Source organism: Tachyglossus aculeatus, chromosome 24 (genome assembly GCF_015852505.1).
Source record: "Tachyglossus aculeatus isolate mTacAcu1 chromosome 24, mTacAcu1.pri, whole genome shotgun sequence".
Lineage (NCBI taxonomy): Eukaryota > Metazoa > Chordata > Mammalia > Monotremata > Tachyglossidae > Tachyglossus > Tachyglossus aculeatus.
The window spans coordinates 8,101,756-8,119,413 of record NC_052089.1 but is presented as its reverse complement, the minus strand read 5'-3'; the positions used below and the strand labels follow the sequence as shown (position 1 = coordinate 8,119,413).

Sequence of the window (17,658 nt, the reverse complement as noted above, 5' to 3'; positions counted from 1 at the left end):
TGGAGGAGGTGTGACCTTAGTAATGCTTTGAAGGTGGAGAGGATGTTACTTAGGTCCCATGTTAATGTAAAGCCCAGGCCCTCAAGGATGCTGTGTTTCTGTAGTTTCATATGGGAGTGTATTCGGTTCATCTGGAATTTTTGGCTTTAAAAGAAAAAGCTTATTATATAAATGGAACTGTACTGAAAAAAGAGCTTTTCACGAGGGTTAATGGAACTAAAAATGTCTCACGGAGAAATCTTCCAATCAGTGTAAAGTGAATGGTGCTGGGATGATCTTTGAGTCACGGATGATATTGAAGACGTAAACAGATCGAGAATTGATCGATATCATGAATGTGAATATGAGTTACACTACACAAACATAATCTTGAATAGATTAGAGGTTGCTAAAAGATTACATTGGAAACGTAAACCCAGTTCCCCTGCAATAGCAGGTACAATAACAGTCAGTGGAGCAGACCATTGCAATTGTTTTGGGACGGGGAGAAAAATCAAATTACTGATTAATTTTAAATAGGCCATAAACCCATGATGAGTGAATGAGGAAAGTGGTGAATGAGTAAGTGGTTGTTGGGATCTAATTGAGAAATAACCCTGTCAGGAGCAGTGGGGGGTGGGGGGAGGAGAGAGAGAAATGTCTGCATATCCATTTTCTGATTGTTCAACAAGTGATATTGATAGTTGTAGTTATGCTGTGAACTGAAAAGGACCTATTTGAATATGTGACCAGTTAAATTGTTTGCTAAAGAGTTTTATTTTGTTTGTTTTCCATGGTATTTAAGTGCTTACTATATGCCAGAGACTGTACTAAGCACTGAGATAGATAGAAGCTAATGAGGTTGGACACAGGTCGTATTATTCATTCATTCAATCGTATTTATTGAGCGCTTACTGTGTGCAGAGCACTGTACTAAGCGCTTGGGAAGTACAAGTCAGCAACATAATAATAATGGCATTTGTTAAGCCTTTCTACATGTCAAGCACTGTTCTAAGCCCCAGGTTACATACAAGATAATCAAGTTGGTCACAGTCCCTGTTCCACATGGGGTTCACAGTCTTAATCCCCATTTGACAGGTGTGGTAACTGAGGCCCAGAGAATCAAAGTGACTTGCCCAAAGTCACAAAGCCAACAAGTTGTGGAATTGGGACTAGAATCCAGGTCTTCTGACCCCCAGGCCCACGATCTATCCACTAGATTGTGGAAATGTAGAGGGTTAGAGTCCAGAGCAGATTTCTCCCAGATTCCATTGAAATGCCAGGAAGGGGAGGAAATAACACTGATCGATCCTATCCATGTCCTATCACCCGCTCTAGACTGTAAGCTGGTTGTGGGCAGGGAATCTATTATGTTATATTATGTTGTCCCAAGTGCTTAGTACAGTGCTCTGCACACAGTAAGCGCTCAATAAATACGATTGACTGACATTACCTGATGGTGGGCCACTTAAAAAAAGTTGACCAATCATAAAAAAGCAAAGAGTAACAAATAAAACCCATTCCTACAAGACTCCACATGTCCTACTTGGTTTGAACTGAGGCCTACAATATCAGGAAGAATTTTTCTCCACTCTAAATCCTAAGCTTTAATAGTATTATTGTTGTTGGCTGCACTAGTCATTATTATAATTATCAGCATCAGCATCATTATTTAAATCATGGAAGCCCTGTCCTAAAGAGGTGGATTGATGACGGTTGGAGAACATAAGAATTCATACGTTTCATCAGAGTTGATCAGTTGCTATGTGGATTATTTAAAATGAAAAAAAAAACCTAATTCAGAATTATTCAGCCTCCCAGTGAGCCATGTATAAAATTGAATAATCAATTGAAATTAGTCAGTGACTGAAGGAAAGAGCTGTTTTGTAAGGGAAGTACCATACCCTAGTGGAGAGAGCCCAGGCCTGGAGTCAGAGGGCATGGGTTCTAATCCTGTCTCCGCCACTTGTCTGCTGTGCGACTTTGAGCAAGTTACTTAACTTCTCTGTGCCTCAACTACCTCAACTGTTTAAAAAAAAGGTAAGGATTAAATCCTCCTCCCTCCAACTTAAACCATGCGCCTCATGTGGGACAGGAACTGTGTCCAACCTGATTACGTGGTATCTCTCCTAGGGCCTGGCGCATAGTAAATTATGGATATGGGGGGAATATATGGCTGAATTATGGATGGTTGTATATTAGGGCACATTTTCACTCAGATGTTTATATATTATAAATTGGGACTTGTTCCAGAAACTCCAGAAAAACAATCTGAAATTGCTCTACATGTTTTAGACAGTAATGATAAATACCACTACCCTATTGTTTAACCTCTAAGGTAAGTTGAAGGATAACTTGACAACAGTAACCAAATGAGCTGTAGTGTGATTATGAATCTTTGAGGCTCCAGAAATGCAAGCTGGTTTTGCTGACTGCGGTGGTGGTTTTCAACTTTAATGACTAATTTGTCCAATTTAGTTTGAAACAGCCTTCTTATTGTCTACACACAGTAGCTTGTAAGCAGGCCAACTCTCTCTGAATACCTCTTCACACTTTTGAACTCCCCTCCATCTCTTGCTGCCATTTGTATAAATTCAGCTGCGTTCTTTAAAATTGATGCCAGACTGTTCAATCTCCAAACCCCTAGCTGTTGGTGACCATCACTTATTTTTCTGGTCTGGTGTCTTGTAAAGCTGCATTGGATTGTTGTGATATCAACAATAACAGCTTTGTAATGATAATGATTATGGTATTTAAGCGCTTTCTATGTGCCCAACACTGTACTAAACACTGGGGTAGAGCCAAGATAATCAGGTTCTACATGGAACTCACAGTCTAAGTAGGAGGGAGAAAAAGTATTGAATCCCCATTGTGCAAATGAGAGAACTGAGGCACAGAGGAATTAAGTGACCCGCCCGAGGTCACACGGCAGTTACGTGGCAGAGGCAGGATTAGAACCCAGGTCTTGTGTTTCCCGTGCTCTTTCCATTAGGCTATGCTACTTCTTCGCTGCTATAACCCCTAGTATCACACACCAAAGAGTGACCGCAGTCTGAGGTAAAAGTCTCACAACCCAAAATAGCTGGTTCTTTGGGTTGAATGTGTTGTGGCTGTAATCTGGGGTGTACCTATACCCAAAAGGATAAGAAGCATGACTTAGTGGAAAGAGCACAGACTTGGAAGTCAGAGTTGTGAGTTCTAATTCTGGCCCCGCCACTTGTCAGTTGTGTGACTTTGGGCAAGTCACTTAACTTCTCTGTGCCTCGGTTACCTCATCTGTAAAATGGGGATTAAGACTTTGAGCCCCACGTGGGATAATCTGATTACCCTGTATCTACCCCAGCACTTAGAACAGTGCTTGGCACATAGTAAGCACTTAACAAATACCATAATCATTATTATTATTAATAGTAAATGCAAATGGTGGCTGTTGGATTAATAGTAATGATAATAATAACTGTGGAATTAGTTAAGCAATTAACTAATAATTAGTTAATCCCCTCGTCCCCCTCTCCATCCCCCCCATCTTACCTCCTTCCCTTCCCCACAGCACCTGTATATATGTATATATGTTTGTACATATTTATTACTCTATTTATTTATTTTACTTGTACATATCTATTCTATTTATTTTATTTTGTTAGTATGTTTGGTTTTGTTCTCTGTCTCCCCCTTCTAGACTGTGAGCCCACTGTTGGGTAGGGACTGTCTCTATATGTTGCCAGCTTGTACTTCCCAAGCGCTTAGTACAGTGCTCTGCACAAAGTAAGCGCTCAATAAATACGATTGATTGATTGATTAAGCACTGAACTAAGTCCTGGGGTAGATACAGGATCATCAGCTCCCATGTGAGGTTCACAGAGTTAGTAGGAGGGAGAGCAGCTATTGAACCCCCATTTTGCAGATAGGGAACTGAGAGGCCCAGAGAAGTGAAGTGACTTTCCGAGATCACACGGCAGACAAGTGGCAGAGCCGGGATTAGAACTCAGGTCCTCTGATTCCCAGGCCCACTGCTCGGTGAGAAAGACACTGGCTGTCATTGAATACCTACTCAGATTAGAGTAAAAATAAATACTATCTGTGGTAGTCATCCCCAGAGAAGCAGCAAGAGCATTCAACCCCCTTATTCAGTTTCCCTAAATCCCATGGTTCGACCTTCATGACTTCACTAACATCCGCATTCCTCTCCATCCAAACTGCTCCCATCCTGATCCAGGCACTCATTATTTCCTGCTCATCCTCATCTGCCTCATCCTCCTTGCTTACCTTCCTGCATCCTGGCTCTCCGCACTCCAGTCCTTTAATTCGTTCCACATCAACCCACTCCCCAAGGACCTCCAGGGGTTGCCCATTCATTCATTCAGTTGTATTTATTGAGTACTTACAGGGTGCAGAGCACTTTACTAAGCACTTGGAAAGTACAATTCAGCAATAGAGACAGTTCCTGCCCACAGCGGACTTCTGCTTCAAACAGAAACTTCCTACCATTGGCTTTAATGCACTCAATCACATTGTCCCCTCCACTGCTCTCCTGGTTACAGCCAACCCAGCCTGCACACTTTGTTCCTGTAATGCCATGCTATGCACTATATCTCAATAATAATAATAATAATAATAATTGTGGTATTTGTTAACTGTTTACTGTGTCTACTGGCTTTTAAAGCAGAATCAATCAAGTTAATGGTATTTACTCGGTGCTTACTGTATGCCAAGCACCGTACAGAGCACTTGGGAGAGTACAATATCAATCAATCATTCAATCATATTTATTGAGCGCTTACTGTGTGCAGAGCACTGTACTAAGCGCTTGGGAAGTACAAGTTGGCAACATATAGAGACAGTCCCTACCCAATAGTGGGCTCACTGAGTTGGTAGATACTTCCCCTGCCCACAACGAGCCGACTGGCTAGAGCTGACATTTCCCAAGGGAGAAAGCTTCGTTTAGAGGAGACGAATGGGTGAATTCATAGGAAGATGCTTGTGGGAGCTAGAGAGAAGGAAGAAGCCTGAGGGAAAGAATTGTCTTTGGCTTTGGCCACCACCTCTTCGGAGGAATTTCCCTGTGACCGAGGACTTCCTCCTCTTTGGGGTCAGGATCCCAGTGAAAAAAGCCCCTGGTGAATTTTTGCAGGTTGGTGTTCATAAGGGAGGACTCTGCCAGTTCTTCCAGGATCTTGCTGCCTTCACAGCACTTACATTTATTATAAAGTATATATTCTAGTTTTTTTTTTATTTTAATGTCAGAAGACTGTAAACTATAAGACTGTAAGCTTGTCATGGGCAGAGAATGTGTCTACCAACTCTGTACTCTCCCAAGCACTTAAGTGCAGTGCTCTGCACATAGAAAGCACTCAGAAAAGACCATTGATGATGATAACTGCGTCTTCCTTTTCAGAAGTCACACAGGCTAGTAGAAAGAGCCAGATCTGGGGGTCAGAGGATTGGATCTAATCATATGGTTACTTTGTTATCTTGGTCAAGTCATTTAAGTTCTCTGTTCCTCAACTTCCTCATCTGTAAAATGAGGATTAAATACCACCCCCTCCTACCTAGACTTTGAGCTCCATGCGGGACAGGAGTTGTGACCAAACTGAAACCCCAGTGCTTAGAACAGTGCTTGCCACATAGTAAGCACTTAACAAATACCATAATTATCATAAATTATTCTTGGTGCCTCAGTTTCCTCTTCTATGAAGATGGGGATCATTTGAGAAGCCGCATGGTGTAGTGGAAAGAGCATGGGCTTGAAGTTGGAAACCTGAGTTTTAATCCCCACTCTGACAAGTCTCGCTGTATGACTTTGGGAAATCCAAGAGGTCTTCCTTGACTAAGCCATCTTTACCTCTTCACTCCCTTCTGCGTCACCCTGACTTGCTCCCTTTATTCACACCCCGCCCGACCCTGCCCCAGGGCACTTATATCTGTAATTCATTTATTTATATCAATGTCTTTCTCCCCCTCTGGACAATAAGCTCCTGTGGGCAGGGAATGCATCTCTTATATTGTTATATTTTACTCTCCCCAGGATTTAGTACAGTGTTGTGCACACAGTAAACACTCAATACGATTGGGGAGTCAGAGGAGCTGGGTTCTAATCCTGGCTCTGCCATGTGACTGCTGTGACCTTTTTTTAAAAAAAAATTGGTGGTTAAGCGCTTTACTGTGTGCCAGGCATAGTAATAAGCACTTGGGTAGGTACAAGCTAATCACGTTGACAGGGTCCATGTCTGTTCTACGCTCAGCACTATTCTAAGCTCTTGGCAGAGTACAATCCAACAGTATAGGTAGACATGTTCCCTGCTTATAATGAGTTTACAGTGTAGAGGGAAGATGGTGCCTTGCCAGGGACACTACAAGAATGATTGTCCACCTATTCTGCGCCCAATCAATCAGTCAATCAGTCATTGGTGTTTACTGAGCACTTTGTGCAGAGCACTGTACTAAGTGCTCGGAAGAGTACAATCAGTTAGTGGTATTTATGGAGCATTACTGTGTGCTGAGCACTGTCCTAAGCTCTTGGGAGAGTGCAGTCCAACAGAATTGGTAGACACGTTCCCTGCCCACATGGAGCTTACAGTCTAGAAGTGGAGACAGACATGGAAAAAACAAATTGCGGATATGCACGGAAGTGCTGTGGGGCTGAGGATCTATGTCTGTGCCTCAGTTACCTCATCTGTAAAATGGGGATTGAGATGGTGAGCCCCATGTGGGTCAGGAACTGTATCCAATCTGATTTGCTTGTATCCACCCCAGTGCTTAGTACAGTGCCTGGCACATAGTAAGCACTTAAGAAATGCCACAGTTATTATTATTATTATTAGGGGAGATGAGAAGCAGCATGGCTCAATGTAAAAGAGCATGGGATTTGGAGTCAGAGGTCATGGGTTCAAATTCCGTCTGCCAATTGTCAGGTGTGTGACTTTGGACAAGTCACTTACCTTCTCTGTGCCTCAGTTACCTCATCTGTAAAATGGGGATTAAGACTGTGAGCCCCCTCTGGGACAACCTGGTTACCTTGTACCCTCCCCAGCGCTTAAAACAGTGCTTTGCACATAGTAAGTGCTTAATAAATGCCATTATTATTATTATGATTATTATTATTATTATTATTATGAGGGCTTAGTTGGTGAAGACCTCTTGGAGGAGATGTGATTTTAGGAGGGGAAAGTGGTGATATGTCAAGATACAAAGGGGGATGGAGTTTCAGGCCAGAGGGAGGATGTGGGCAAGGGGTTGGTGATGAGATAGACGAGATCAAGGTACATTGAGTACAGTGAAGTGGTTTTGAAGCCACTTAGAGTGGAAGAGGACAAAGCTGCAGATACTATGATGGGGGTCCCTACACACACCCCAAAACTTTCCTGTGGGTACCTAAACTGTGTCTTGGTCCTGGCTCCATGGGCACCGGCCATCTGTAAACTGGGGATGTAAACTGTGAGTCCCATGTGGGACAGGGACTGGGTCCAACCTGATTAGCTCATTTCTACCTTAGCGCTTAGTACAGCGCCTTGGCACATAGTAAGTGGTTAAGAAATTAACATTAAAGCAGAAAGTGGTAACGCTCTATAACGTCTTCATCTTGCTGGCGCGCTTTTTTACAACACTTAGAATCTGCTGGCCAACCTGATAAAACTATATCCTCATGAGCTTTTGATGATATATGTAGACTTTACTCTGGCTGGAGAGAGTTGCTCACGACATAGCCACCCTGGGTGGAATTTTGCCTATCCTGGTCCTTCCGCGGAATTCTTAACTCTGCCCAGGCTGCCGGGAAGAAATCCCTCCCCGGGATAATCGCAAAGTGTTAGAAACAGGGAGCGGAAGCATCTTGGGAAAACTCCCCTTCCTAGAAATCCTGTCAAGAACAGAGCCATTCTCCATCTGCCAGGGCTGTTTCCGGGAGGCTTTGAGGGAGTCGCGTCTGGTGGCCCTTGTGTTCGTGGAAACGGTGCCCACAAAGTGCCACCAAGCACCCTTCCGACGCTGGGCAAGAATTTCAGAATCACGAGCAGAAACCGGTACTGGCCAAGAGGGTCTCCGATGAGACCTTCAGGGACGCCTCACGGGTTGTGTCGGGCACCAGAAAGGAAAGCAGCGAAGCAGAAGGAAATCCACGTATGGCACGCGTGTGGTGTTGTGTGGTGTGTGGGTGGGGAATGCTAGGAAGTACACAGATTGCAAGCTTCTTGACTGCCAGTTCATGCCGTAAAGCGAAAGCAATTCGCACGCGGGCCTCAGAATGGAAAAGATCCCAGGATTAAATGATCTTAAAAAAGCAGCGTGGCCTAGTGGAAAGAGCACCGGGCTGGGAGTCCGAGGACCTGGGTTCTGATCCTGGCCCTGCCACCTGCCCGATGTGTGATCTTGGGCTGTGGCTCAGTTCAAACAATTCAATGTTTGTTCTCCTCCTCACCCCACCCCAACCCCACGGCATTTCTGTACATATCTTGAAATTGTTTATTATAAATTATTTGTTCATGTTGATGTCCGTCTCCCGCTCTAGACTGTAAGCTCATTATAGGTAGGGAACGTAGTTGCTAATTCTCTTGTAATAATAATAATAATAATGGCATTTGTTAAGCGCTTACTATGTGCAGAGCACTGTTCTAAGCGCTGGGGGTGGATACAAGGTGATCAGGTTGTCCCACGTGGGGCTCACAGTCTTCATCCCCATTTTACAGATGAGGGAACGGAGGCCCAAAGAAGTTAAGTGACTTGCCCAAGATCACACAGCAGACATGTGGCGGAGTCGGGATTCGAACCCATGACCTCTGACTCCAAAGCCCGGGCTCTTTTCCACTGAGCCACGCTGCTTCTCTTGTACTCTCCCAAGTGCTTCTAACAATGCCCTGCACATAGTAAGCGCTCAGCAAATGCCATTGATGGATTGACTAACTGATTCCATAGACCGTGAGCCCCATGTTGGACTGATTATCTTGTATTCACTCCCCCATATTATTCTATAGAATGGAAGAGGTCAGAAATCCCCAGTTTAAATTCATTCATTCATTCAATCGTATTTATTGAGCGCTTACTGTGTGCAGAGCACTGTACTAAGCGCTTGGAAAGTACAGATCGGATGGTTTATTGACATTCATGTGACCTATGACCTGTGCTGGCTTTGTATATTCTTGGAAAAGACAGACCTTGAAAAGCGCTCGAAAATATGGATTCGCAATTTTAGCCACCAAAGTGCGTCGGTCACAAATCATTTTAATTTTCGATTTTCCAACAGTTTGCATAAGGAATAAAAGGCTTTTTGGTGTGCAAAACCATGTCACTAGAGGGCAGGATAGACCTTTCCTGTTGAGCTGTTAGCGGTAAAATGCAACCTGAAAAATACACAGATATTCAGTAACGAGGCTGGTTTTAGCATCTTTAGTGTCCCCGTTTGCTCCAAATAGGCACCGTTTTCTGTGAAGAGTAAGGACTGTAAGGGTGTCTTTCAGGAACAAACCTGATGCTTAGAAGAAGAATATTTTAAAACCAAAGAGCGGAACGCAGAATCTCATAGTGGGATTACCATTTTGACCTTCTGGGGAAAAATGGATTTGTGGAGCGGGTAAGGGCGATCAAAACTAAAGATTTGGGGATGAGACATGTGGCTAGCCGGAAGGGAATCTTGAAACGCCGAAGTGGTCAAAGAGTTTGAGCTACTTTTGCAAGCACACGGAGTGCATGTGGAAAGAGGTGTTTGTCTGTGAATTTGGGCATAAGTTTGATGGGGATGATCACTTGGTGTTTCAGGTACCTAAACAGAGTTGTTACTGATTGGTAATGTAACTCCTATGTGTATCTCCCCCTTTAATCAATCAATCGTATTTATTGAGCACTTACTGTGTGCAGAGCGATTGGGAAGTACAGGATAGCAACATATAGAGACAGTCCCTACCCAACAGTGGGCTCATAGTAGACTGTAGGCTCCTCGTGGGCAGGGAACATGTCTATGAAGCAGCACAGCGAAGTGGGCAGATCACGGGCCAGTGAGTCAGAAGGTTATGGGTTCTAATCCTGGCCCACCCCTTTGTCTGCTGGGTGACCTTGGGCAAGGCACTTCACTTTTCTGTGCCTCAGTTACCTCACCTGGAAAATGGGGATTGAAACTGTGCTCCCCACATGAAACAAGGACTGTGTGCAACTCGATTTGCCGGTATCCACCCTAGCGCTTAGTACAGTGCCTGTCGCGTGAACAAATACTATCACTATTATTATGATGGTGATTACTATTACTAACTCTTGTGTTGTATTCTGCCAAGTGCTTTAGTACAGTGCTGTGCACACATTAAGGACTCAATAAATATCATTGATTGATTGTTTTACGTGCTCAGGAGACCTCTTACCCCAAAATACCTTTGCTCATTGCTTTGGCAATCAAATTTGTGGTCTAGCATTGCTTAAGGGCATGCACACATTTTATTTCATAAAAAAACAGTTGGGGTTGCATTCGGACTCTAATAGCAACCCCGATTGGACATTTTAAAGATAGTTGTCATAGGAGAGGCTTCAGTCAAAGTAGTAAGGTCCTCTCAAAAACAACAGCGCTGCTAACTTTGTCAGAAATCTGTATTTTGGATTCTATCCCCAAGCCTATACCGTTGTGGTGTATGTGAAGAAGAAATGACTTTGACGAGATAATGGACCAACGTGCTTTAGTTAAGGCTTCCACAGGCACAGACTTAACCACCTCTTCCGCACACTTGTGCCGATCCACTTGGGGGAAGTGGCATTGAGTGATTTCCTTCCCCTCCCCAAGGCACCCCAGAGCCCGGGACACACAGCGAGGACCTGGTCAGGTTCCTCGTGGCCACTACGACGTGCAGTTGATAACAGGTGATGGTTTAGGGTTCTGCCTTTTCAATCGATCAGTCAATAGTATCAATCAATAGGGAATAGGGAACAGGGAATGACATAGGGAATGACATCGACTCATTCCAGGACCTTAGAGAAGTTGCATTGTTTTTATTTTTTTTAAGATGGCATTTAAGTGCTTATTGTGTGTCAGACATCAACCCCTGACTGCCGGGGTTGATATAAGATAATAAGGTTGGACATGGATGAGGTAACTGAGGCACAGAGAGGTTAAGTGACACATCCAAGGTCCCACAGCAGACAAGTGGCGGAAGCAGGGTGGCTGGAGAAGCAGAGTGGTTTAGTGGAAAGAGCCCGGGCTTGGGAGACAGAGATGATGGGTTCTAATCCCGGCTCTGCCACTCATCAGCTGTGTGACTTGGGGCAAGTCACTTTACTTCTCTGTGCCTCAGTTCCCTCATCTGTAAAATGGGGATTAAGACTGTGAGCCCCAACATGGGACAACCTGATTACCTTGTATCTACCCCAGCGCTTAGAACAGTGCTTGTCACATAATAAGCGCTTAACAAATGCCATTATTATTATTATTATTATAGTATTTATTGAGCACTTACTGTGTGCAGGACACTACTAAGCTCTTGGGAGACTATACTACAACAGTAAATGGACACATTCTCAATTGATCAATCAGTCGCAGTTATTGAGTGCTACATGCAGAACATTGTACTGTTTGGGAGAGTGCAGTACAACAGAATTATCTGATGTGTACCCTTCTCTAGCTTAGAGTCTAGAGGGTGGGACAGACATCGACTCATTCCAGGACCTTAGAGAAGTTGCATTGTTTTTATTTGTTTTTAAATGGCATTTAAGTGCTTATTATGCGTCAGGCATCAACCTCTGACTGCCGGGGTTGATATAAGATAATAAGGTTGGACATGGATGAGGTAACTGAGGCACAGAGAGGTTAAGTGACACATCCAAGGTCACGCAGCAGACAAGTGGCGGAGCCGGAATTAGAAACCAGGTTCTTCTGTGCTCTATCCATTAGGTCATGTTGCTTCTATGCGTGATTCCTCCATCTAGACTGTAAGCTCATTGTGGGCAGGGAACAAGTGTTTTAACTCTGTTATAATGTACTTTCCCAAGCACTTAATACAGTGCTGCACGCATAGCAAGCACTCAGTAAGTAAAATTGATATGATAGGTCAGAGCGGGGACTAGGGTCCTTGCGAGGCTATTTGCAATAAAAGGCATTAGTTTGGATCCAGTGGGAATGTCTGGTAAGAATTTATCATATTACACGGTACAGATTATTACTAATAGTGAAAATAATCGTATTTGTTAAGCCCTTACTGGGTGTCAAGTACTGTACTAAGTGCCAGGTTAGGTCAATCAGTCATATTTATTGGGTGCTCACCGTGTGCAGTGTGGCTCAGTGGAAAGAGCATGAGCGTGGGAGTCAGAGGTCATGGGTTCGGATCCCGGCTCCGCCACTTGTCAACTGTGTGACCTTGGGCAAGCCGCTTAACTTCTCTGTGCCTCAGTCACCTCAGCTTTAAAATGGAGATTAAGACTGTGAGCCCTACGTGGGACAACCTGATCACCTTGTATCCCGCAAGTGCTTAGAACAGTGCTTTGCACATAGTAAGCGCTTAACAAATACCCTCATTATTATTATTATTACTAAGCACTTGGGAGAGTACAGTGTAACAGTTGGTAGACACATTCCCTGCCAAGTAGCTTGCATCTAAAAGGAGCTTACATTCAAAGAAATCAGGTTCCACATGGGGCTCACAGTCTAAGTAGGAGGGAGAACTGGTATGGAATCTCCATTTTGCGGGTGGGGAAACTAAGGCACAGAGAAGTGACTTGTCCAAGGTCACGCAGCAAGTACGTGGTAGAACCCAGGTCCTTTGAGTCTCAGGCCTCTGCTTTTTCCACTAGGCTCCCTGTGAGAGCCGAGGGATTAATCAGGGAAGGCTTACTTGAGGAGATGAAGTTTTAGTAGGGTCTGAAACTTGGGAAGAGCGGTGGTCTGCCGGATATGAAGGCCTGATAAACCTAGCTATATAACGTTGAAAATTCTTACATCTTGTCATTGATTAATGTGTAAGGCTTGTCCTGTTAATTTGAAACATGAATGTGAATACTTCTCACTCATCCACATTTCTCTTTTGTAGTATTAATCCATTTAAAGACAGGCTTGAAAGTGCTATCAGAATCCTACATCATTCCTGTATGAATTTCAGAAGAGAACCAGAAATTCTCTTCAGAAATCTTCAGGAAATGTTTAAAGTGACTGTTATACTACCCGTTTAATGTTGTGTCAGTAATAGAGAAAAACCACCAAACCTAGCAAGTTTCTCTAAACTTTTTTTTTCTTGTTTTCAAGGGGTTGGGGCACTGAAAATCATCCTCTTGTTTCAGTAAAATATGTTGTCTCACTTGATACTATAAAGATGGGTTTTAAAAAATTAGGCCATAGGCATGTCAGCTTCCTTTATTGTTTTTTCATTAGCCATGTCTATTGTTCAGTGAACAAACCTTTATAACCTAGGAGAGCAGATTAGTTTCAATTTTGGGCTCTGGGCATTTGAAAAAAGTTCAGAAAATAGCAACATGCTTGATTAATGGATTGGGAAACAATTCCTACAAGCAAAGGCTAAAGAGAAAAAAAAAGAAACAAGCCCAGATTTATTTGCTGTAGAAAAGAGAATCAGTCAGTCAGGGCTGTTTATCCACTGTGTGCAAAGCTGTGATCTAAGGGCTTAGGAGAGTGCCTCACTTTAAGTAGCCAATCTCCAAGGGCAGGGTTTTTAATTTAGATTTTTTTATACTATTTGCTAAGTGCTTACTATGTGCCAGTCACTGTATTAAGAGCTACGGTAGATGCTTGTATGTAACGGTACTTGTTAAGCACTTGCAGTGTGCCAGGCACTGTACTAAGTGCTGGGATGGATGCAAGGTAATCGGGTTGGACACAGTCCCTGTCCCACATGAGGTTCACAGTCTTAATCCCCATTTTACAGGCGAGGGAACTGAGGCCCAGGGAAGTTAAGTGACTTTCCCAAGGTCACAGAGCAGACAAGCTGCAGAGCCGGGAATAGAAGGCAGGGCCTTCTGACTCTCAGGCCTGTTCTTTATCCACCAGGCCAAGCAGTTAATTAGCAATCCTGTTAGAGGATCAATTTTGGTAGCCAGGAAATAGCTGGGCAGCTCTGTACCATGTCTGGCATCAGGTGCTACTTGTGCGGTGTTCTTTCAAATTTGTTAGTATATTTGGTTTTGTTCTCTGTCTCCCCCTTTTAGATTGTGAGCCCACTGTTGGGTAGGAACTGTCTCTATATGTTGCCAACTTGTACTTCCCAAGCACTTAGTGCAGTGCTCTGCACACAGTAAGCGCTCAGTAAATATGATTGATTGATTGATCATCGCCCCGATTGGCATTTGCCATTGACAGTGCCCAGTCTGTAGATAGAATGCAAACCACCATCCTCACGAGCCAAGCCTAGCACGAGAAGCAGGGTGACCCAGTGAATAGAGCCCGGGCTTGGGAGTCAGAAGGACCTAGGTTCTAATCCCGGCTCCGCCACCTGTCTGATGTGTGACCTTGGGAAGTCACTTAGCTTATCTGTGCCTCAGTTCCCTCATCTGTGAAAAGGGGATGAAGACTGTGAGCCCTATGTTGGGACAAGGGACTGCGTCCAACCCAATTATCTTGTATCTACTCCAACGGATAGTTACGGTGCCTGGCACACAGTAAGCGCTTAACAAACACCACAATAATAATAATAATAATAATAATTATTATTATTATTATTATGGGATGGTCAGCTGGGCTATTGTCGGGAGCCCCCTGAGGCATAACTGCTCAGAACCATTTTTGAACATTGCCTAGTCCCACAGAACGCTAGCCTGGCAACCTTCTAGATCACCCAGGGCCGGCCAGAGGCTTGCCAACCTCAGCTGGGCACAGACTTCATCCGGTTCTGCTTTGGGGATCAGAACAGTTTGGACGTCAGCCCTACGGAGATCCTCTCCAGGACCGAGGAGGGTGAGTCTTCCCCCTCGGGATGATGGTTGGCTGTTTTTGAAACTTTCCCCCAAAGTAGATGGCATCTCAGCCACTTTTGAGCGTGAAAGGTTCTCGTGTGATTGTCGTAAGTTTAGGTGATGTGGTGGGTTGGTGTGGGTCTAGAATGACAGACCAGGCCTTATTGGGTCTCTTACCCTCTTCCTTTCCTGCCTTGTCAATTAATCAGTGGTATTCATCGAGCACTTACTATGTGCAGAGCGCTGTACTAAGCGCTTGGGAGAGGACAATAGCAGAATTAGTAGACTCTGCCTTCTGAAACAAGGTCTCAGTCGACTTGGTGGGGATTTTAGTACATTGCTAGGAGCAGAGTAAGCGCTCAATAAATGCGAACGAATGATTGACTTTAGTAGAGACAGGAGATGTGAACTAGGAAATGAACCATTAAAGAATTTTTGAATCAGTACAGTAGGATTTCTGAAGCACTGCACTAAGCGCTTGGGAGAGTACAATACCTCTGTTTTTTTTTCAACCTCTACCTCTGTTTTTTCTCTCTGCCTCCTGTTTTTTTTTTTGCCTGCTAGGCCCTTTGATTTCTTAGACATCTGTTGATACCAAACCGCAGAAATTCCTAATGACCCTGTGCTCAAATACCCCCGTTGTTGGTTAGAGATCATCTCTATATGTTGCCGATTTGTACTTCCTAAGCGCTTAGTACATTGCTCTGCACACAGTAAGTGCTCAATAAATACGATTGAAAAGAGAAGAGAAGAGCAGCAGTGTGGCCTAGTGGAAATACGATTGATTGATGATGGAGCTTGAGGCTGGGAGTCGGAAGGACCTGGGTTCTAATCCTGCCACCACCACTTGTCTGCTGTGTGACCTTGGATGAGTCAGTTCACTCTGCTGCAGTTACCTCAACTGTTAATTCATTCATTCAATCGCACCTGTATATATGTTTGCACATATTTATTACTCTATTTATTTTACTTGTACATATCTATTCTATTTATTTTATTTTGTTAGTATGTTTGGTTTTGTTCTCTGTCTCCCCCTTTTAGACTGTGAGCCCAGTGTTGGGTAGGGGCTGTCTCTATATGTTGCCAACTTGTACTTCCCAAGCACTTAGTACAGTGCTCTGCACACCGTAAGCGCTCAATAAATATGATTGATTGATTGATTGAGCACTTACTGTGTGCAGAGCACTGTACTAAGCACTTGGGAAGTCCAAGTTGGCAACACATAGAGACGGTCCCTACCCGACAACGGGCTCACAGTCTAAAAGGGGGAGACAGACAACAAAACAAAACATATTAACAAAATAAACTAAATAGAATAGTAAATATGTACAGGTAAAATAGAGTAATAAATCTGTACAAACATTTATACTGGTGCTGTGGGGAGGGGAAGGAGGTAGGGCGGGGGGGATGGAGAGGGGGAGAGGAAGGAGGGGGCTCAGTCTGGGAAGGCCTCCTGGAGGAGGTGAGCTTTCAGTAGGGCTTTGAAGGGAGGAAGAGAGCTAGCTTGGCGGATGTGCGGAGGGAGGGCATTCTGGGCCAGGGGGAGGACGTGGGCTGGGGGTCGACGGCGGGGCAGGCGAGAATGAGGCACAGTGAGATTAAGACTGTGAGCCCAATATGGGACATGGATTGTGTCCAACCTGACTGGCTTGAGAAGCAGCGTGGCTCAGTGGAAAGAGCCCGGGCTTTGGAGTCAGAGGTCATGGGTTCAAATCCCGGCTCCTCCAATTGTCAGCTTTGTGACCTTGGGCAAGTCACTTAACTTCTCTGGGCCTCAGTTATCTCAACTGTAAAATGGGGATTAATACTGTGTGCCCCCTGTGGGACAACCTGATCCCACTTAGAACCTTCCCGGCACTTAGAACAGTGCTTTGCACATAGAAAGTGCTTAATAAATGCCATCATTATTATTGTTATTATTGTATATACCCCTGTGCTTAGCACAGTGCCTGCAGCATAGTTAAGTGCTTAACAAACACCCGCTCAAAAAAAATCATTTAGATATTCATTCATTCATTCAATCAATCATATTTATTGAGCGCTTACTGTGTGCAGGGCACTGTACTAAGCGCTGAAAGTACAATTCAATCAATCAATCATATTTATTGAGCGCTTACTGTGTGCAGAGCACTGTACTAAGCGCTTGGGAAGTACAAGTTGGCAACATATAGAGACAGTCCCTACCCAGCAGTGGGCTCACAGTCTAGAAGGGGGAGACAGAGAACAAAACCAAACATATTAACAAAATAAAATAAATAGAATAGAATAATTCGGCAACAGATAGAGACAATCCCTACCCAACAATGGGCTCACATTCTAGAAGGCTCACATTGTGCCATGCTTAAGAAACAAACACTTTTTTAAAAGGTTCTGAGAAGTGAATGGACTTATGAAGCTATTCTTTAACTGAACTGTGAACTTGAAAGTGCATTTGGAATCACTGTTGTTACTCTTTGGAGGTAATAAGCTGTGAACCAGAAGGCTGTCCTTAGAATAAGAAAGGAAAATTTCTTTTCAGGTTAGAAAATAAACCCCCACCCCTTGGTTTCATAGAATGAAAAGACCCAGGTAGGCAGGTTGACTAAAGGTGAGCTGTGACGTCAGGATTCACTCCCAAATGTTCTTTGCATCTAGGATAATAATAGTAATAATAATGATGGTATTTAGGAGCTCTGCACACCATAATTGCTCGATAAATGCCATTGGTTGATTGATGACTGGTGGCTTATTATGGGGCAAGCTGTGTTCTAAGTGTGGGGAAAGATACAAAATAATCAGGTCAGACAGCCTAAGGGAGAGGGAGAACAGGTATTTATA

The 17,658-nt window shown here is 43.9% G+C and overlaps 1 protein-coding gene across 12 annotated transcripts in view; it reads left to right on the top strand.

The window, feature by feature from the left end:
* BBX (BBX high mobility group box domain containing) overlaps nucleotides 1-17,658 on the top strand; it is a 206,886-nt gene that overhangs the window by 99,505 nt on the left and 89,723 nt on the right. Inside the window, exon 1 of one of the 12 annotated variants that reach the window (XM_038766021.1) lies at nucleotides 14,765-14,842. The exons of 10 other annotated variants lie outside the window; for them this stretch is intronic. The gene's annotated coding sequence lies outside the window, so the exon portion shown is untranslated. Of the gene's footprint in view, nucleotides 1-14,764; nucleotides 14,843-17,285; nucleotides 17,301-17,658 lie in introns of those variants that run through there. One more of the 12 variants, XM_038766024.1, reaches the window with a different exon arrangement.